This window comes from Mesoplodon mirus (assembly GCF_964341445.2).
Source record: "Mesoplodon mirus genome assembly, chromosome: 1".
NCBI classification, from domain to species: Eukaryota; Metazoa; Chordata; class Mammalia; order Artiodactyla; family Ziphiidae; genus Mesoplodon; species Mesoplodon mirus.
The window spans coordinates 201,921,993-201,944,870 of NC_138976.1; the positions used below are offsets into that span (position 1 = coordinate 201,921,993).

Genomic DNA, 22,878 nt, shown 5'->3' on the forward strand with positions numbered 1-22,878 from the left:
ATGTATATCTAACCTACCCCACAATGAAGCTGTTCTCAATTCCCTTAGAGGTTGTGGTGTTTATCAGAGAGTGCCTTGGGGGAAATGAATACAATAACAGTATGATGCTTTTTTTTTTTCATTTTTAGCTCATTGTTGCCAAGTACACTTGGTGATCTTGGTGCCTGTGGTTTAATCCCAGGAGGTTAGACATGTGGAACAGCACATTAACCCTTTTTAGTATTTTCTCCCAAGACAAATCATTTTTATAGGTTGTCTCCATGGTCTTCTAGTTGCTTATGAAAATTAAGCATCAAGTCTTCTAAGTGAGCAATAGCCCCAGTCAGTGTGAGGAAATCAGCTTGGTTCTTATTGGGGCACAAATTCTTGGTCTTGGCACAAAGTGGGTTCACATAGGCAGGTAGAAGGAGAAGAATGGGGCATGCGAAAGGGGAGTTCTGTGTTCTCATTTATCTATGCATGTTGAAACTCCACTAACAGTTTTATTTTCATTAGCAATTTGTGATAAAAACTTAGGGTAAAGGGAATAATGAAGCTGTCCCATTATATGGCAGGACAAAAGATAGTAGTGACATCAAAATCAGGGCCTATCCATCTCATTTGCAGTTATATACTCAGTGTTTAGCATAGCATTTGACCCCTCATCAGTATTCAGTAAGAAGATGCCTGTTGAATGATTTAGGGATGAATTAATGAATGAAAAAATTTAATATGGTAGAAAATGTGTTTTATCCTTGTATTTTCGTGTGTTGACTTCTATATTTCAAGACCCAGCACTGTAACTGACACATAGAATATAAGCAATAAAATTTGCTGAAAGAATGAATGAGTCCCCACAATTCTAAGAATAATTTTAAGACCAACACAGACCCCATATCTACCAAGGTCTATGACAGAAGTATCCAGAGATGAAAGCCTGATCTCAGCTAGTGGTAGAGCTGACAGAATTTATCTAGTTTTAATAATTTACAGCTCATCCAATTACATCTAAGCATAGTACCTACGTGAGCCATACAATTAAATGTTGACTGAAAAAAAATGCACAACCTAAAAGTTGAGAATTATGTTTTATTTGGAGGACATACTGAGGACTTAAATCAGGAGACAGCCTCTCAGATAGCTCTGAGGGACTGTTCCGAAGAGGTAAGGGACAGCACAGGATATTTAGGGGTTCTTGCAAAAAAAAACCCAGGTATTTGGAACATCAAAAGATTACTGTTAAGTAAAGAAACTAGACATCTTAATTTAATAAATTTAGCACTTTTCTATATATTGTGAGATGCAAGAATCTGGTCTCATGGAAATCATTCCCTTGAAATGCACTTTAATTACCTAGCGCCAGTATCCTGTTTTCTCCATCCTGAATGCCCTCAGGGTTGAGCATTGGGGGTGGCTTCAGTGGCTGATGGCTTGATGGCTATAACATCCTTTGTACTGATACTGCAGGCTACATTCTTTGTCCACGTAAATGACTTGAATATGGATAGTAAATCTGTGGATTTGCAAAACGTAATTCTTGGAGCATTTTTGGAAGGACAAAGTTAAGGGCAATTTCAGAATCACTAGCAGCTAAAATTGCTATTTATACTTTTCCACCAGTAGGTAGTAATCTGTTGTTGCTATCTTCAGTATTCCCAAGGGATAACAAAAGCCATTTAATTCTAGAAAGAAATGTAAAATTTAGCACAATGCAACTTCCATAAAACCAAACACACAAACACACACCCAACTCCCGCAGATATGAAGTAATAATCTAAAATAGAATCCTGGAACTAATTGCAAAAAAAGAGCAAATGTACTCATATTGGATTTTATTCTTTTATTAATGTTTGATATATATATATATATGTGTTGATTAATAAAATTCAGAGTTGCTATATGGAGAAATAGCTTTGTACCAATATTGTCTTTGTATGTGTTTATCAATAATGTATGAGATTGCCTCCTATGCTCCTTTTCCTTTATTCTCTTGCAGGCAGTAGATGTAGTTATCAGTTGTTTTTAAAATTTCTAGGCAGCCAAATAACTAGTATCACTTAAATAAAGAAGGCAAATTGTCCTAAAGTAGGAACAATTTTCCTTCATTATGGAACATAAAGTCCTCCTATGAAGGGGGAAGAATTTCATAGCTAAAAGCTTTCAACTACAGAAGATTTATGAGTAACTATGTATGTTGTTTCAAAATGGACTCTCTATAATTAATGTCTAGGGGTTATCTTTGGTATATAATGGATTTTGATTTTTTAAATATTATTAGATAATATACCAAAGAATATATTTAATTGTATGTAAGTTATGAGAAATAATAAAAACTCCTGCAAACACACCACCAAAACTAAGAACTAGAATCAAAACTGCTGAGTCTTCTCTCTGTTCTCTACCCTGATCCCACCTTCCTGCTTTCACCAAAGAAATCACTCTGATCTTGGCTTTATGTTGAACATCCACATAATTTTTATCTGATTTTGCTTATTATTGAGATTTATAAAATTGATATCATACTTTAGACTTCTGTGCTTGCTTTTTTTACTCAACATTATGTTTCTAAGGTTCATCCACTTTACTTTAACTAGTGTTCATTCATTTGTACTACTGTATAATATTTGATTGTATAAATACAAGAAAATGTGTTTATTCTATTAATGATATTTGGGTTGTTTGGGGCCTATTACGGACAGTACTTCCATGAACATTTATTTTAATGTTTCCTGGTACACATGTGCAAGATTTAACATAAGTAAAATAGTAGACATACTAAGAGTAGAATTGCTGAGGTGTCGGGAATTCAAATATTCAACTTTAAAAATTCATGTCAAAATGTTTTGCAAAGTTATGGAATCAATTTTCAGCCCTTTTGCTCTATAGCTTCACCAGTTAGAATGGCCATTCTAGTCTTTTGTTCCTTGTATTAGTCTGCTCAGGTTGTCCTAGCAAAATACCTCAGATTCAGTGGCTTAAAAAACAAGAGATTTATCTTCTCACAGTTCTGGAGGCTGGAAGTCCAGGCTCAGGATGTTGGCAGTTTTGGGTCCTCCTGAGGCCTCTGTCCTTGACTTGCAGATGACCACTGCTTCCTTGCCATGTCCTCACATGGCCTTTTCTCTGTGTGTATACATCCCTCTTATCTCTTTCTCTTCTTACAAGGACACCAGTCATATCTGTTAGGGCCCCACCATTATGACCTCATTTAACCATAATTATGTTTTTAAAGTCCCTGTCTCCAAACAGCCACATTGGGAGATGGGGCATCAACATACGAATTTTAGGGAACACAATTCAGTCCATAACAATTTTAATTTGTATTTCTCTAATTACTGATAGGCTGAGAATCCTTTCATTTGTTTAACAGTTGCCTATGTTTCCTATTCTGTGAAGTCCAGAGAATATCTTTTGTCCATTTTTCTACTGTTTATCTTTTTCCTACTTATTTGTATTGTTTTTTAAATACAAGCAAATAATCTTTGGTCAGCTATATATGACACAAATAAGTTATTTCATACCTTCTAACATTTTTAATGTCTTTTGATAAATAGCGGCTCTCAATTTTAATGAAATCAAATTTATCTTTTAGCTTAGTGTCTTTTTGTTCTACTTAAAATGTCCTTCCCTAGTTTAATGCTACCCAGATATAGTATATTTTCTTCTGAAAGTTCCAGTGTATCTTTGTTTTATATTCAAGCCATTAATGCACTTACAATCGACTTGTCTGTATTATCCAATTTCTTTGTTTTCTTATGAATAATTAAGTTTTCCAGGACCATTTTGGAATGAATGGATTTTTTAGGTGTGTCTGAGCTGTTCTTGACCATTCACATAAATTTCAGAATTGGCAATCCTGTAAAACCACTATTAAGTATTTTTATTGTAATTGTATTGACTATATAAATTAAGCTGGGGAAAATTTACACCAATATGATGAGTCTTTTCAATCCATAAACAAGATGTACCTCTCCATTTATTTAAGACTTCTTTAATATCTTTCAATAAGCTTTCATTTTCTCCATAAATGTCTTGCATATTTTTATTTAGATTTATTCCTAGGTAGTTTTTTTTTTCCATTTTAAATAATTTTTAAGCTCTCTCTTTGTTCCTGGATTATAGAAATCCAATAGATTTTTGCATCTTGAGCTTATATCTAGCCATCTTGTTAATATTGTTTTTTAGTAAGAGAGAGGATTTTCTTAGCAAAGAGGAATAAATGTAAAATTAAGTAAAAAGGTTATGGGTCAGCTCTGGTCAATAGAACTTTCCATGATAATGGAAATGTTCTTAGTGCTGTCAAAAACTACAGCCATTAGTCACATGTGTTTTTAAATTTTTACATGTAAGTTCAATAAAATTAAAATTTCAGTTCCTAAGTCAAACTTGCCCACATTTCAAGTATTTAATAGCCACTTGTGACTAATGGACACTATACTGGACATTGTATCTCTAGACTATTAGACTGTGAAGCCATGGCGTCCCAGGATTTTATCTTTGTCAATGGCATAGTGAGATCTTTCATGTGACAGTTATTCTTTTATTAAAAAGAGAAGTTACTTAACCTAGTCATCCCTAACTTTTTGAAATAATCCAACATAGCTTTCACCATCCATGGATTTCTTGAATCATATTTATGTTTCTAAACTATTTCTTATGTCATGTGTTCACTTTGTAGCAAGTTCATTGTCCTAAAATGGCACATACCAAAGTATCAAGAGGTTCCCTTATTCCTGATAAGCTGTGATGGGATGAAGAAGACCTTGTTACCCTGCCGATCTGATTTTTATTATAATCAGATGTTAATCTGTATCAGTCTCCATATTCAAAATTCACCTTCAAAATTATATGTTATTCACATGATGGTTGTCTTTATTTCATTTAGCTAGTATCATGACCTTATAAATGCAGTTTTGGTCATTTTCTACTAAAACCTCATATTTATCTGTGTGGAAATACATCTCCTACTTGTTTGCCTTCTTATAAACTCTTCCTGTAATTTAATCCTCATGAGCTTTATTTCCCCTAATTTTAATTACTTAATATTTTGTAAAACATTTAAGAGATCACTGGTATGCTCATTTTTCTATCATCTATACATTTAAAGAGTGTGTTGCAATAAGAAATAGTACTGGTAATCAGAAGACCAGAGTCCTAGTTTTACCCGTAAAAATGAACTATATGTGCATTTAAATAAGTTTTATGTAAGGTTATATAAGGTTTATCCTGATTCTAAAATTGTTATGATTATTTAGAAAATTATGTTTGAAATATGACATTATTCAAAACCAATAGAGGTTTGAAATCTATTAAAAATCTACAAAGAATTCAACTATTTCACCTTTTTCCCTGATTTGATATTAAACTGTAATCCTTCATCTTTCACTTACAGCAGGCTGTAGCTGCTGTTGATACAAAGACAAAATATAATGTCTAAATATTGTGTATTTGTGTTTTAAATGAATACTTTTGTTTAAAATTGTCTTTTACATAGATTCTTGATTCCCTTTTCACAACGTTTCCATTCCCCATGCTACTGCAATCAATCTCTCATGATAGAAAATTATTCTCTTTTCTGTTTCCTAAAGCTCTTTTTAAAATACCAAGTTTCAAATGATCATCAATTCAAGAAACTTTGGGAAATGAACCTCATAATTTCCAGAATGAATATTTTGTTTCACTGGCTACCAGGACACCATCCTCTCCTAGATTTCTCCCCTCCTCACTCACCATTCCTTGGCAGTCTCCCTTGGTGATGCCTCCCATCCCTCAACGTCTTTTAGAATGCCCTAAGGCTCATTCCTGGCCCCCTTCACTCTGCATCTACCTTAACTACTCATGAGTTTAATCTAGTCCCATTACTTTAATGGGAAGATGACTTATGATCCCCCAATTCGTACTTCTAGCCCTAAGCACTCACCTAACCTCCAGACTCCTAATTCCTATTTCCCACTAAATATCTCCAATCTATGCATAATAGACATTTCAAACTTAGCAAATAAAACTAAATATTTTGCTTTGATCCATCCATTGCACTCCCGTTTTTCCTGGCTCCATAACTCATCCAGTTGCTCAGGCCAAAAATGTTAGATTCATCCTTAAACTCTCACTTTCCCACAATTCCTGTGTCCAGTCCATCAGAAATTCTTGCCAGTCTAACTTGAAAATACATCCTGAATGCACCTACCTCTCACCTTACTCTTGCCGTCTTTACTTACTCCAAGCCATCATTGCTTGCCTCATCTAATGCAATAGGCAGCCTCTTCCACAACCTCCTTGCTTCCTCCCCTCTTGCCCCAATCCTTAGAGTCTATAACCAATACAATAGCCAGAATAATCACAAAAAACCATGAATCATATCACATTATTTTCCAAAACCTGTTCCCATCACTTTAGAATAAAAATTAAACTTTTTACCTGTCCCACATGCTTTATTCAGTATTTCTTCTGCCCTACTCTCCAAGCTCGTTTACTACTACTATTCTCTCACACACACATCCAGATTTTCTTTCTTCAGTGGCTTTCCCAACGTCAGGGCCTTTGCACTTGCTATTCCCTAAAACCTGGAAGATTTTAAAAATCTGTAAGATTCCTCCAAGCAAGTTCTTAGAAGGTATTTACATTTCATTTTGTAGAGACATTTGGTAGAAGACATTTTTGCAAAAGATAGATACATTTTACTTTGGCGCCTCTTCACACATCTGGCAATTTCCAAGTTGGTTAAATAACAAATGTGAATTGATCAAGCTAAAATAAAAGAACTGTAGTTGGTGAGACCTATGTGTTTTAAACCGTGAACTTTGAGGAATTGTAGACATGCAAACTCCACCATGGTTTCAGTGTTAATGTGTGAGAATTAGCTAAGGAATTTTCCAAATACTCATTACTCTCTAAAGAGCTTCTGAGCAGGAAATCAGAACAGGGCCTGTGGACCTGAATTTTATCTAGTACCACAGTTGATTCTGTTGCAGGTGGTTTTCAGTCAGCCCTTTGAGAGACACCAAGCTGGGGTATTTGCCCAGATATGATTACCAATGTTCATGCAAGTCACCAATGAGATACAATCGAGAATCAACAAATGACTGAAAAGAGTGACAAAAGAAGAAGAAGATCCAGTAAGGACCAGTAGAGACGCTATCCCAAGCACTCTTGGCTAGGAGTTTTACAAATCCATTCATATAAATGGATGATAGTTAACAGCCAAATGGCACTGCACATTTTTTTAAGTTGCTGAGTATTAAAGTGTATGGCTAAGCATCATAAGTTTTGTTAACTTATATTTTGGTTGCTATAAAATTAGGTGTACATTGTGTGTCATAGATGTAGGGATACAGATGTGTAAACATATGTCATTGTTTCAGTTCTTCAGCTGATACTTCATAATGTCTTTGCAATTTCTAAATGAAGGACCTCTTCAAATATTGTTTAGAAAGGAAAAATACCTGTTCATCCCTGTCCACCTCCCTTTCTTCATCCCCGCCTTGTCCCTTCCCTTCTTTTTTTTATATCTTTATTGGAGTATAACTGCTTTATAGTGTTGTGATCCCTTCCCTTCTTGAACAAATTAGTCCATTAAGTGAGGTAAAATAACACTTTGTCAGCATGGGGGAGGTGGGCATTCAAGGAACCACATGACTTGGCATTGGGTCTCAGAGTCTGAGAAAGGGGAGAGGATGTCTGCATAAGGGAGCCTGGAGTTGACTGCTGAAGTCTGATTCGTGTGAAAGGGCATCCACATGAGGAAGTGGCCTTGGCAACCACTCTGTACAGATTGTCCTAACCCGTGCCAGGTGGAGAAAATGTGTGGATGGGAAAGTGGCAGCTACAAGAATTTACTTAAATACAGGAAGATTGATCAAATAATTAAGGATATTAAGAATATGGTAATCAGTGTTATTTTAATATCTGTGGAGGGAGTTAAAATATGAAAAGGGCAAAAACTAGAATGAAAGGGTGTTGAAAGGGAATGGAGGATGTTAATGTGAGCACATGATTTTCAATATAGAGACATTATAGAAAAAAACATAGACTATATGTATGCATATGTTAATGAATGTGTTTGTGAATATGTGTAAATGGTTATGAATATGTGTTTTCATATGTGTGTATGTATATATGTACATAAATCCCCTAGCTCTGCTTATTGAGAGTACCTGGGACCACTGCTTCCCAAGAGCAATGAATACACCTAGTGTCCAGATCTTGGTTTCTAAATACAGCCCTCCAACTGAAGGAACTAAAGCTCTTTGGAGAAATGGCTGATTCTAGAACCACTACAGGGAAAATATAAGATGACCCTAGAACATATTATTGTTTCAAGAAGTAAGGGATCAGCCATAAAAAGAAGCGAAATTGAGTTATTTGTAGTGAGGTGGCTGGACCTAGAGTCTGTCATACAGAGTGAAGTAAGTCAGAAAGAGAAAGACAAATACCGTATGCTAACACATATATATGGAATCTAAAAAAAAAAAATGTCATGAAGAACCTAGGGGTAAGACGGGAATAAAGACACAGACCTACTAGAGAATGGACTTAAGGATATGGGGAGGGGGAAGTATAAGCTGTGACAAAGTGAGAGAGTGGCATGGACATGTATACACTAGCAAACGTAAAATAAATAGCTAGTGGGAAGCAGCTGCATAGCACAGGGAGATCAGTTCGGTGCTTTGTGACCTAGAGGGGTGGGATTGGGAGGGTGGGAAGGAGAGCGATGCAAGAGGGAAGAGATATGAGGATACATGTATAACTGATTCACTTTGTTATAAAGCAGAAACTAACACACCATTGTAAAACAAGTATACTCCAATAAAGATGTTAAAAAAAAAGAAGGGAGATATCACAGAATAATTGGGAAACATCAAAGGATATAGAAGCCAAACTGAAGGGGTTTCCACTGGACAAATCTTGAACAATCTCAGCCTCAAAATAAATAATGGCAGAAATGTATTATAGTCAATTGAATAAAATAGGAGTCTATGAGTTCATACTGATTTAAATAATTAAACTGAGTAAATTATGTTTGATGAGGAACAGGATATTTACATAATTACAAAGTGCCTTACCACAAAATTTATTAATAATGAAGGAGAAAAAATAACTTTACAATGGAGAAGACTGGGTGATACACCTTAATCAAATGAGTAACATGATATTCCAGTAAGGTTACAAGTTAAAAGTTTGCCAAAATTGTTTGATAGGAAGCAGTGAGAAGAACAGAGCTTCACCACTGTGTTATTCCTGCCAACTACACATATCCTGAATAATCATGAGACAAATACAAACAGCTAAATCCTACAAAATAACTGATCCATATTCTTTAAAACTTTCTAGTTCATGAGATTCAAGGGAAGCCTGAGAAAATTTTCCAGATTAAAAAACTAAAGAGACAGGACAGCTAGATGCAACATGTGACACTGGGCTGATCCTTTTATTATGAAGGACATGATGGGGATAATTGACAAAACTTGAAAGGGGTCTGAGGATTAGTAGCTCTGTGGTCATGTGTCAGTGTTAATTTCCTTATTTTCATGATTATATTTGGATATATGTTTGTAGGAAATACTAGAGGATTTGGGGGAGACATTGCATTGTGTTAGCAACTACTCTCAAATGGTTTGGGAAATAAATTATTTTTATTGTCATTTCAATCTTTCTTTAATTTTCGAGATTGTTAAAAGAAGGCAAAAAAAGAGGAGTAACCCTCCTTTTCCTGGTGACTGCCATAGTTAAAAGCTCAGTTTACAATGGTGGTCAGTTTTTCAGTCTATTTGTGTTAATTTCTGTTACTAACAACATAGCATCTTATTTTATATTTGGGGTTTTTGGATTTTTCCGAATTATGCTTTTGCTTTTTATTCTATCAAATGTCTATGAATTTGACAAAGTCCTCGGTATTAAAACAAAATCTGGAAGATTCATAAAAATAAAAATAAGTTCTTGGAGAAATTTATAAATTTCTACCTGCATTCAAATTGGAGTAAGTTGGCAAGGAATTTATAAGGGGAAAATACTATAAGGAGCACTCCCATTCAGCAACTCAAAATGGTTGCACGTGTTTATCTTGTAAGAGGTCTGTGATGAAACAGCAGGATGAAGGCTATATGTCCAAACTTGAATGCAATCTTTTAAATCGCCTTTCATGTCAGGCCATGTAAGAACTGGGCAATTCAAGAAGTAAATTAGAACAATTCTTATTTTCAATAATTTCTTAGGTCAACACTTAGAATAATGAAAAACTTATCTTTAACTCCAAGAAATCTGGACAGTTATTAAAGCAAATGTGTTGTCCTACTGGCCTACACCTGGTTACAAACAGCAGTACGACTTCAGAAAACCCTGGACACTGAGTGGGCTTTCTAAATATAGCTTTTTCTTTCTATAAAGGTGTTTTACAAGAATGCTATCTTTTGTGAAAATGTGGCCTTTATAAAGGGTACACTAAGGTCTGTGACTTCTAGACCTAGAAAAGATTTGAAATATTTTCTTAGCCTGGGAATCCACATTTTAGAGGCATAGAAAGAGAAACCCAATGAAATTAAATATTTTGCCCACCATCAAATGGCAAACAAGTAATAACGACAGCACTCAAGCCTCTGTCTTCTCAATCCATTGAATGCAGCATAAATAGATTGCAATAACTGCTGATTTTCATTGTCCCCAACACTACATTTCTTCTGTGCCTTATCCTTCTTCTTTTAAGAGGGATGACAACATTATCTGCAAACTTTATCTATAACTATTTTTTTTAATTTTGCTGTTTTGTAAACTTTTTGTTTCTATGTTGAAAATGTGTAAGGACATTTACCTTCTTTCTTGAAACACCTTTGCCTGCATTTATCACATTTTATTGTTGAACTATTGTGTAGCAATAAGTACAAAAGCGCCTCTAGTAGAGGAGATAATATCAGAGGCAACAAGGTGTGTGTATGGGGGGGGCGGTGTTAGAGTTGACATACCTTAAGGGAGATGAGGAGAGAGGGAAGAGAATAGAAAGATTATTTATTCTAAAAAATATGGCAAGTTAGAGAATTTTGGCTAAACTTTATACAATATAGCTTTCCTTAACTTAAATTCTGGCTTAACTTCCACTCTTTACATTGCCACAGACTAGGGAATAAACAAAGCAATAAGATTTTTGGTACCACCATTTTGTGTTAATTTCATAAAGATTTCTACAAGACTTTTAAAAAATAAATTGAAAAACGAAAGTCTTGTCTTTAGCTTATTTTCCCTGCATGCTTGCACTTTAATAAGTTGATAAATGGCATTTAAACGCAATAGTTATGATTAATTCTGTCCCACAATTTTTAAAAGCACTGGGGATTGTGTGCGTGTGCATGTGCCCACCTTTACAACCAGTAAAATAAAGTTCTTGATCCAAAAATTATTATCACTTAGACTATTGAATAAAATCAGATATGATAGAGGGGCCAGCTGTTGGTAGGTTTAAAAGTCACCCTAGGTGATGAATTCATGCAGCAGTGTTGCATGTCTCTCTTTAGATGAAGCACTTAGAAGTATAACCAAGCATGGATCTAATTTCATATCTGAGATGTGTTTTATTTAGAGTTCTTTGGCAAGTGCTTGCTCTATGTGTTTTTATAGTCTTTGGTTGTGCTATAAAAATGTCAAAATTATGAATTAACAGATATGCAAAAGTGAAATCCTAGAAGATAGGATAAACATGAAGTCCTCTAATTATCACTCAAATAAGTTTGGTTGACACAGAACTGGGAATCAGATAAAGACATTAATAATTCATAATGCTGAAGTTAAAATCTTCTAGTTACAGTACAAAAGAAATCCTCATTTGTACCACAAGGTAATGAGTTCAGTACTTTTCATTTGTTAAACATTTGCTTATCACCCTGCACCGTGCAAATAAAACTGTTCCTAAATTTGGAGGGCAAACAGGAAAAACAGACACTCTCTACCCTCAAGTTGTTTATACTGCAGTCAGTGAAATTTCTCTACTTTGAGATCTTTTAATTTCTCAGCTCATTGTAACATCTTCTTCAGATGAATTGTTTTTTATTTGTTAAAACCAATGTTTAGCACTTTAAATAGTTTCTTCAATGTTCCTGATAGTGAAATAGAGTCATCATGGTAATTTCCAATACTAATTATAGAGTTGATAGGAGAAATGCTCAAGATTGATAGTAAAGTGATTTCGATAATCTACAAAATGTCTTGAGGTTTCCCAGATAACAACTTGTCTCCCAGGCAAAAATGCGCTTATTATTTATATTCCAAGCTTATAAAATTTTTTGTACTTTAATCATATAGAGATTTTACAACATCTTTTCATTCATATTTTAAGATATTTTGTTCAGTAGATTATCTCATTTAGAAACTATTGATTTATATATACATACTATGTAAATATTAGTATACATTTCTCAATGACTACATTAGTGCTTCCTTAACTACTTAAATTTGTTTAATTCATATTGTTGTTCTTCAGCATTTCTTTTACTCACTGGAGCCTATCCTACTGACTACAAAAAGCCTGAAAAATCTGAAAATCCCATTTAAAGTAACTGTATGGAAAATCTTTAAAATAACATATAATAATGGTAGAGAAGAAGTGTATTTAACATTGTGCTGAGATTATTCCATTAATAAAGAGATTAATCAATAATTCTAATATTCAGACATATAATAAAAATGAAAAACAATCATAATACTGAGCACTGACATTTTCAATAAAGGGAGATATTAAATATTGTTTAGGAAACTAGAATCTGCAAAGCAGACAAGTTGGCAATGATTATACATATATTTAAAATATGTTGAAACAGTCATAGACAGTTTTTCTTTTTGGCTGAAAAGAGGCATATTGAAGTGTTTAAGCGCTACTTCAACTGGAATAGATATTTAGACACTATACAGAAAACACATGATTGCAGAAGAGCAGATATTAGTAGGTGTGTGAATGTGTGTGTCTTTTTTTTTTTTTTTTTTTTTTTGTGGTACGCGGGCTTCTCACTGCTGTGGCCTCTCCCGTTGCGGAGCACAGGCTCCGGATGCGCAGGCTCAGCGGCCATGGCGCACGGACCCAGCCACTCCACGTCATGTGGGATCTTCCCAAACCGGGGCACGAACCCGTGTCCCCTGCTTCGGCAGGCGGACTCTCAACCACTGTGCCACCAGGGGAGCCCGTGTGTGTCTTTAATTAATGTATTTTCATTCATTCAAAAAGGAGAAGAATACCAAATTTACTTTAAAGGTGGTATTGTGATATGTTAAAGTTCCATTCTTAGACTTTTGCTGCTGTTGCTGTTCCTTTAGTATTCACCAAAGAGTACCATCCTGTCATTTATCCAAGTTTGAAATCTAGGAGCAATCCTAGGATTCTCATTATAGGGTCCACTACCTTCATGCTCCCCCCTCAATAAGTAACAAATTCTTGGCTCTCCTATATAGGAAAGCTCTCTCCAATGTACGCCTGCTCTGTCACTCTCTGGGTCCAGCATCTCTGCCTCAGCCTCCTACTGAAGTCACATCTAGTTCATTCTGTGCAGGGCCATTTTTAAACCTTCCTCAGTCCTAGGCAATTGCCCTTTTAGAAGCTTTACCCTAAATGTTATCAAATGCATTAAAATGTGCCCAAGTCACATATCCAGTATAATTTATAGATAACTATATGAAAGCTGAGTAACATTGCTGTTGTAGTAATATTAGTTGAAAATATTAATTACACAGGTTTTGATCTCAATTTTGCAGATTTGTTTTCATATTCTGGAGCCATTTTTTTCAGGTTCCAAACAATTTTCTAAGTCCTTCTCAAACTCCTAGTCCCTAGTGAGTGTGCTTTTACTGTCACAGGGTTGAACAGCCCAGACAGCAAGATGTCTGAAGATGAAGACCATCACAGGGATGAGTAAATCAGATACGTGGAAGTTGGAATGCAAAGTGTTTGTAGAAAAAAATATACAAATCAAGGAAGAAATTGCAGTGTCAATTAATATGATGTATATCAGATGATAGTATTAAAAAGCCAGGTGAAAATAAAATAACTTAATAATGTACATATTTGTCTGATTGTTTACTAGTGATATACTGCTCAGTGTAAGGTGAGAACCTCAGATATTATCTTCTGGAAAAAAAACCCTTTAAGCCCTAACAGTTTCAGTTTATAAATTTCCTCTCTAATAAATGAGGAATAAAATAATTTACAATAAATTAATTATTTCCTCTTCTGAAGGTACCAATACCACAAATTCAGTCAGAAGATGGATCAAGTTTTTCATACATTTCTCTCATTTCACATTTTTTAAATAAATGAGACTATATTTTGTCTAATGACTACCAGAACAACTATCTGGAAACTGTGACTTCATTATATGTGAGAGAGTATTTTAGGAGATATAGATGTATATTTAGATGGAGATATAAATACATAGCATATATACACAATATTTAATCAGACACAGGAAATGTAGGATAGCTCCAGAGTGGTACACCCTATGTTCTGAACTGCTCCGAAATGCAGTTCCTTTTTTTTTTTTTTAACATCTTTATTGGAGTATACTTGCTTTACAATGGTGTGTTAGTTTCTGCTTTATAACAAAGTGAATCAGTTATACATATACACATGTTCCCATATCACTTCCCTCTTGCGTCTCCCTCCCTCCCACCCTCCCTATCCCACCCCTCTAGGTGGTCACAAAGCACCCAGCTGATCTCCCTGTGCTATGTGGCTGCTTCCCACTAGCTATCTGTTCTAATGGGAGTTCTCTGGGCACAAAGGGCACTATTTTCTGTAATGAGATTAGAAGAAAGGATTTGCTAATAATTGCTTCTATAGCAACTAAAAATCTTGGAATCCCACCTTTCAGCATTTTGAAAATCTTAAAGGGGATGTTGTCAGTAACAAAAAAATTGAAGACTGATTATGTATTTAAATTAATGATTCTTTAAATTCATCTGCCCTTTCATCTTTTAAATTGATTCATGCTTCTCAGAAAATAAAATATGCTAATCCGTATATCATTTTTCCACTGCGTAGGGCAACTATATCTAAAAACAAAAATACTATCATTTTACTTTCCTTTACTCTATTCCTCCACAACTTGTGTTGTACTTTCATATTTTCTTTTCATTCTGCTAGTGAGATATATATACATATATGTATGTATACATATATGTATATATACACATAATATTTAGATTTTAGATATTTGCATTATGCAGGGCAATCCATAAAATGGATAGATGCTTCATTTTAATACCATTGAATACAATTTTCATAATTTTATACTTTAATTATTTTTGGAAGCACAAACCAGAAAGGGTAAAGCAAACTTGAAATGGAAAAAGATGACCAAGCTGGCATTTTGCATTTCTGACTTTATATTTGGACTACTCAGTGGGACAGATTATAATAACAAAATTTTGCTTTTGCAGGGAGGTCAATCTTTGCTTCTGCATTGCCTCATCTCTTTTAATCCCATCCAGTTGATTTTTCATCTCAGAAACTATATTTTTCATCTCTAGGAACTCAATTTGGGTTATTTTTATATCCTCTATATGTCTATTTAAGATGTTGATGCTTTCCTTTAAACTTTTTGAACCTATGAAAATTAGTTATAATAACTGTTTGAATGTCTTTGTTTACTGATTGTACCATTTTTCAGTCTGTTTTCATTAATTAATTTTTCTCCTTGTTAGGGGTTATATTTTCCTTCGTCTTTGCATCCCTAGTAATTCTAGATTGCATGTCAGATACTGTGAATTTTACTTTACTGGTTGCAGAGCATATTTGTATTTTTTTAAATATTTGTAACTTTGCTCAAAGAGGTAGTTAAGAAATAGTTTGATCATTTTGAGGCTTCCTTGTCAGCCTTATTAGGCTTCAAGTGAAACAATTTAGTCTAGGGCTAATTTGGTCCCACTACTAAGCCTATACCCATTGAATACTCTGTGTATTGAATACTCTAGTTGATGCTGCATGTATTAAATTATATCAAAATATATTTGTATAATCTTAAAGCAATAAATGCAACACATAAAAATATAAAAAAATTAAAAAAATTAACTTTTATTAAATAAAACAAAAATGTTTTCCTCTAGTAATTGTAGTATTTTAACATATTTAAATACTGCATCCCTATGAAATTCATTTTGTTAATAAATATGAAAAGAGAATCCACCTTTATTTTTCACAGGTGACCAGGGACTTGTTCAAACACCAACATTTAACTGTATTACACAAAACATTATGCCACTGGTTTTTATGGGTTATCATTATAATTAACAGCTTTGTACAACCGTTGTCTTGTGCTGTTTGTTGTTCAATGTCTAAAAGTATTGTTTAATATATATATATATATTTTTACTTTTAGCAGTTTAAGCCAGGAGAGTAAATCCAGTACCTATTACTCCATCCTGTCCAGAAGCACAGGTCTTAAGTGAAATTTAATACCAAAGAAACAGTTCCAAATTTTACAACGGATCTATCACTGGTTGTTAGCATATCTTCCCACACCCAAGACACCAAGATACCTTCTACTCACTGTTAAAGCTTTATGATGAGCAAAACTTCCACCACTGTGCTTCCTTAGCATGTGAGTATATTTTTAATTTACTGGTTATATATATTCTCTAATTATCCATTATTTTGTCCTTCTTTTTGATTAGATATTGATATCCACATTTTTTTTCTAATAGCTCACAGAAATTTCTCTCATTAACAACACCAATAGAAATAACAATAAAAATCGCCTTGGGGGACCAAATTTATATCACATTATCAAGTTTTTATTTTGCTCCCATAAAACTTCTGCAAAATACAACCACTGTCTATCATCAGTATCATTAGAACAAAACCAAGTCATTCTAATCTCAAAAGCACAATATTTTATTTAACTTAATAAATTTCACATTATAAAAATTTTCTCATAGCATCATCCTTAATTCCTCAGTATTCACTAATATTGGGGGATTTTTCTTTCAGTTATATGAGACTAAGGATGATTTTATTCATCTCTACAACCTGGTATATATATGTACAATGTTTGTCAAAAGTGGATATTCAAAAAAATTCTTGACTAAATTACGGTAATTCATGTGATCAGTTCTGCAGTTCTTAAAACTTTAAATTACTTGTTAATTCTAAGAGAAAGTCAGATACTTTTTAGAAGGATTTCCAAACCATGCTAAAGTGTCAGCCTTCATTTCCTTGTGTGAGGGAAACAGGAGAGAAATAGATGGTTTTAAAGTTCTCCAAGCTTCTGTGTCCTTTATACATCCACAATTTTAATCCTTATCATTTTCAAGATTTGCTAAATTATTTGAGGTGATCCATTCTCTTATTAAAGTTACATATTTTATGTCACATACTGAGCATATTAACAAATAACTTACTGATAAATGACAATGCCCATAACATCAGGTTAATCTGATTTCCATGAAATGAGCTATAACTTCAAGAATATTAATTCATCTAATAAGGGTGATGATTTACCTAATGTTGCCTAAAATATTTCTCTTGATTATTTAAGAGAGTTTTCCTAGGGGAAAATAGCTGGGAAGTCTATAGAAGAAAAAAAATACCACCATGATTAATTTAATTCCAGTCTAAAGGACTCCATATATAATGTATTTGAGAAAACCAAGTCACTATTATAGATTCCGATAAATGGTTGTATATATGAGATATTTTTAATGTAACCCAAATTATAAGAAATAGTTTTTTGGTATAGAAGCAACCACTCTTTTACCTAAAGGAAAATATAAAATCTGAGTTCATTGAAAATTTGCCTCATTGCCCTCTGTTAGTTTGTGCCTGCCCCATCCTTAGGGGCCCAGTTAAGGACTATTCTATCATCCATACATCAGAAGAGAATGTCTGTGTTCTATGTTGATAGTCAGTCTAAACAAATATTTATACAGTTGAGATCAGAGATATAAAATGTCAGTTCCAAATCCACCCATGATGGCACATATACCAGACAGATGACAAAGGTTATAAAGGCCTGTGAAATACTTGAATCATATTTTGCAACCCTTGAAAGAATTCAAGTTGGAGATTAGCAGAAACCAGGCTCAGTTCTGTCCATAATCCCCTTTATCTGTCTTCTAGCCAACAATAGGAAAACCTGAAGCCAAGCTGACAAATAGAGTGTGAAGGGCCTTCTACTGCATTTAAGAAAAAACTGAGACTTGCTATAGGTAGAAATTATCTTTTCTATTACTATTATTGTTGATGTTGTTGTTATTCATAGAAATAATGGGAAAAAAAACCCTAAATAACATTATTCTGCTGGATTCTTTACTATATGCAACACAATAAATTAACTCGCTTCATATTACACTGGGCATATAACATGAAAACATGTGCAGAGAACAGAAATCAGTATCTGTACAGACAAATGCCCCTGTGATAGAGAAATCTATTATTTTAAGTCCAGACAATTAGATCTATTAAGGTGTAAGAGTGTTTCAGTACAGTCTTGCTAAAAGTAAATCGAAAAAAAAAAGGAAAACTGATGCCAGTTAGATACAAAATATAAGATTATGCTATGTATATGGGACAGGATAGAAGTCTGAATGCACTCACATGTAGGGAAAGCAATATTAGTGACAAATCAACTAATGTCCTTATTGAGCATAGACGTTCCAAGAAGGGTGAAGAGTACTGTATATTAGATGTAAGACTCATAATATTCAAGTTAGTTGTAAAAGAAACAAGGTAAATGCTTTCAGTCAATAGGATAGGCTGAACTGATATTGAGAATCCTTTCTTCCAACCTGAACACACAGTTTGTTATACTTGTGTTTTCTTTTATATGTTGCTTTTACATGTAGCAGCACATAAAACGAAAATGAACAAGCTTATAAAAAATGGGGGGATCCCCAGTCTCAGGATTTAAGGAGAAAAAACAAATTCAACATTAGAATAGTGAGGAGGAGTTGAAACCAAGAAATTCAAGGGGGCCCTGGAAATAATAAGCCTTGTTTTTGAGGGCTGGCTTTAAATATCTGTTGTCTTATCAGAAAACAGGTAGATGCTGTTGTCTTATCAGAAAACAGCTAGATGCTGGAAAACAATAGAATAATATCTTCAAAGTACTGAGCACATATAGCTGTCCAAATTAAAATTCTACACTTCATTTTCAAAAAACTACTCAAGAACAAGAAGTAAAGAAATTTTCATTCCTAGACAAAGAGGAATTACCACCCACAAACTGTAACAACAACAACAACAAAATGACTAAAGCAGTAGCAGCAGCTATTGGAATTGTCTGAAGGCATTAAAAAATATTCTGATGCCTGAAGCCAATACTTGGAGATTTTTTTTTTAACCAAAGTGATCTAGGCGGTGTTTCAATAATGGGAGCTTTAAAAAGTTCTCACATAATTCTCATGTGTTTTAGGCAAGATTGGAGACCATTGTACAAAGAATGTTCTTCAGTAAGAAAGAAAATAAGCATAAAAAGAAGTAGGAAGGTGCACTGAACAGTGACCAGCAAAGAAATTTGTAATGTTGGAATGAATCTGAATAACGGTTGAGTGTAAAAAATAATAGCCAATGGGGGTGTGTACAAAGTAAAACTAAAACACTAGATAATATACTGAAATACTGGAGATCAGATTTAAAATTTGAGGGGTCCATGAACCGCTTAGGAGGAAGATGAGATAATTAGTTTTAGACTTTTTCAAGTTAGACATATATGTCAAATTTTTCAGAAAACACTAAAAATGAAGACTTCATATATGATTCATAAAAAGGTAGACCATAAAAAGAGAATGAAAAATGTGTTTAAACGAAGTTAGTACCGGGAGGGATAAAACATGGAAAAATAAAGGAGAAATAGATCAATAATCACCATACATTTGATCACAGAGACAATAAAAATAAATTTTAAAATTCCAGTTTATGCTGCTTACAAAAGACATATATAAACTATTTTTAAGATGCAATGCAATACTTCACTCGAAGTAATTAATTATATACATGATAAATGATTTTTAAGATTAGATATTTGGCATGATGACATGTATATAAATTTTTAAAACTCAAAGCAGTCATGTGTTTTTCATGGATTCATTTGCATATAGTAAAATGTTCAAGCATGGATTCAAAGTATTTATATTCAATTCATGATACCAGTTATCTAAGAAGAGGAAAAATGGGACTGAAATGAGAATAGAGAGGAGAGAAAAGAAATGTGTGTGTATCTGTGTGTTTGTGTGTGTGTGTGTGAACACATGTACAACAAATATGTGCTTCTTTCACAGCATGATTCACTATATTCCATCACAATATTAATAAGATTTCATACAATATGGGCATCTCTGCAGAAATTAAAATTGTCACATGCTTATGTGTATTGGGCAATGAGCTCACCTTACTATTTCCATCCATTCTTCAATTAAAATCTAGAAATGTGAATGGGCTGTTAGAATTTAGTTAGTGAGCCAATTATCTTTACAGAACATGCTAGTTATGCACAGCTTTTCCTTGGCTTAACTATGTTTTCAAATAGCAGGCATTCATTTTACGTCTTTAATTGATGGCTATCACACACAATTAGTTTGAAATTTCTTATCAATATGCTTGAAATATATTTGGTTGAATCATTGGAGTAATCTTTTTTGAACTTACCCAAAAGTATGTGTTTAGCCTTCCTAAACACAGTGGCACATTTCCAAATACAAAGTAGTTGCATTAGAATTATTCCTAATACGAAGTCATTCAATATTTGTGGCAAAAAATTTTCTCTTGAAAACTTAGCTTCCAGATGGAAGAAAAATAAGGGTAGAAATGTATTTAAAGGCAAATTTGAAGATGAGAAATCAAAATTCACATTCCATAGTGAAAGAAAAAGGGTTAGTAATTACAGAGAGAAAGGCAAATACAATGCAAAAATTATTGGAACATATTTTGCTCAATTACAAACAAACTTACGTGGTAAGTTGTAGCTTCCATTATTGCACCAATTTGTAGCATATTTTAATATTTTCATTTTGAAAGGAAAATTTTAAAAAGTCATCTCTTGTTTTTTTAGAAAGTATCTAGAGTGGTTGAAGTGAAATAACTTTCAGAAAATGTGTTAAAATGGGGCTACAAAAGACTTAGGAGGACATAAGCTTGGTTCTTATTATTGACAGTTTGCAAATCAGCCATGGGGATACACATTATTTCCAATTTAAAATGAATGATGATTCTATATACATATATATGCATCTTATCATATTGATTATAAACCAAGTAAAATCTCATGAAATCTAAGTATGTTTGAAAAACTTAAACCTATTTTTATGTTTTTCCAAACACTAGAAAATGAAAGCAACTTCTGTTGTTTGTCATTTTCTTTTGGACTCTCTTGGCTTCCTGAAAATGATTATGTCAAGATATTGGAGAAATATTCATAGGAAGCAACAGAGGCCATGAGAATAGAGACCTACACTGCTTCCTCATTAGAAAAAATAAAACAAAAATTCCTGTCTATCCATTTCAACTTACACTCAGGGATGCTTATAATATAGAATTTGAAAGTTGAATACATACTAGTTGTCAAGTAGTCAGCCCCGTTGATTATTCATGCATTCCCTCCTAAGTATGTTGTTCTTAGAATTCAGAGGGGTCCTTTAATCACACCCCCCATCTTGACCACTCACATCTCCAGATTTTCCTACTTCACGGCATATTGGTGTTTAACTTATTAAACAAATATTTGTTGAACAATTACTATGCATGCTAAGCAAAGGGGATCAAAGATGAATGAATAGTCATTTGTCTTTAGGAGACACAGTCTACTGGAGAGAGGCAGAACTGTGAGCAGATGACTGCATAAAGAGGCAAAGTCAAGTCTTATTTATTCAGAGGAAGAAGTCCCCGTGATCAAGCAACAAGTAAAATCATTTCAGTGTGCAAGACATGGATTTGTGATTGAAAATGCACAAGCATATTTATTATCCATCATAGATGATCACCTATTATAATCAGTGAGATTTCTTAATGGCACAGCATCTAGAGGAGGATGTCATGCATGAACCTGTCATATTCAGAAAGTAAGGAAGTGGCACAGTGGGAACAATTCAGGAAAGTAAATAAACATGACAGTAGATTTAAAATCTACTTTAACTGTTCTTACTATTATTAATCTATTTGGGCAAGTAGTAGTTTTCATTGATGTTAGCATTTTTTCATCCACGACTTGAAATCAGACATTAAATATTAATATTATAAAAATGTTACTAATTGAATTCATTCACAAATTTATAAAAATAGATCAGAACCAGAGACCTATTTATTGGAAACAAAGTAGGTAGAACAATGAAACTCATTTATAGTTCCTCCTCAACCAAATTGGACAGAAGTTTTATATGTAGAGGTCAATCCTGGGCCAGAGGCTATTTAATATTTTCATCAAGTCTAGGATGATAGAAAAGCATGTGGATTTAGTCATTTACAGTTCTCTTTAATTGATAAGACTGATTAATACTTTGTCAAGATCAAAATTCAACATGACCGTAATATGACCTTGACAAATTGTAGAAGTGGTTTAAAACAATGCAATTTAATAAGTCTAAGGGTCAGATATGGGCTTTAAAGGGATTGGGAAGGAAATGGAAGTTATAATAATGTAGGTGATACCATGCCAGTGAGAATGCATTTGTGTGTGTAATATAATATGTAACAAATAATATTGAGTATGATTTGAGTCAAGAATATAGCAATAGCTTTTATTTTTTTTCTCTCTCTCACCATGGCATAGTGCTTACTCACTCACAAATATTTCTAATACATGTCATCAAAATTTCATCATTAAATCCTGTATCCCTGCTGATAAAATTAAAAGTAATTCTAAGATATATAAATGAAGAGAAGGGTATAAAGGTACAAATAAGTGGGTGAATATTAATGAAATTACTTTGTATTGTGCTTTA

The 22,878-nt window shown here is 33.6% G+C and overlaps 1 long non-coding RNA gene across 1 annotated transcript; it reads left to right on the forward strand.

The window, feature by feature from the left end:
- Positions 1 to 16,345: 16,345 nt before the first annotated feature.
- Positions 16,346 to 22,151, forward strand: LOC309803886. The gene is made up of 3 exons (XR_014294013.1): positions 16,346 to 16,547; positions 18,065 to 18,153; positions 21,732 to 22,151. It is a non-coding gene; the product is annotated as an uncharacterized lncRNA (long non-coding RNA).
- The last annotated feature ends 727 nt before the right edge of the window (positions 22,152 to 22,878 follow it).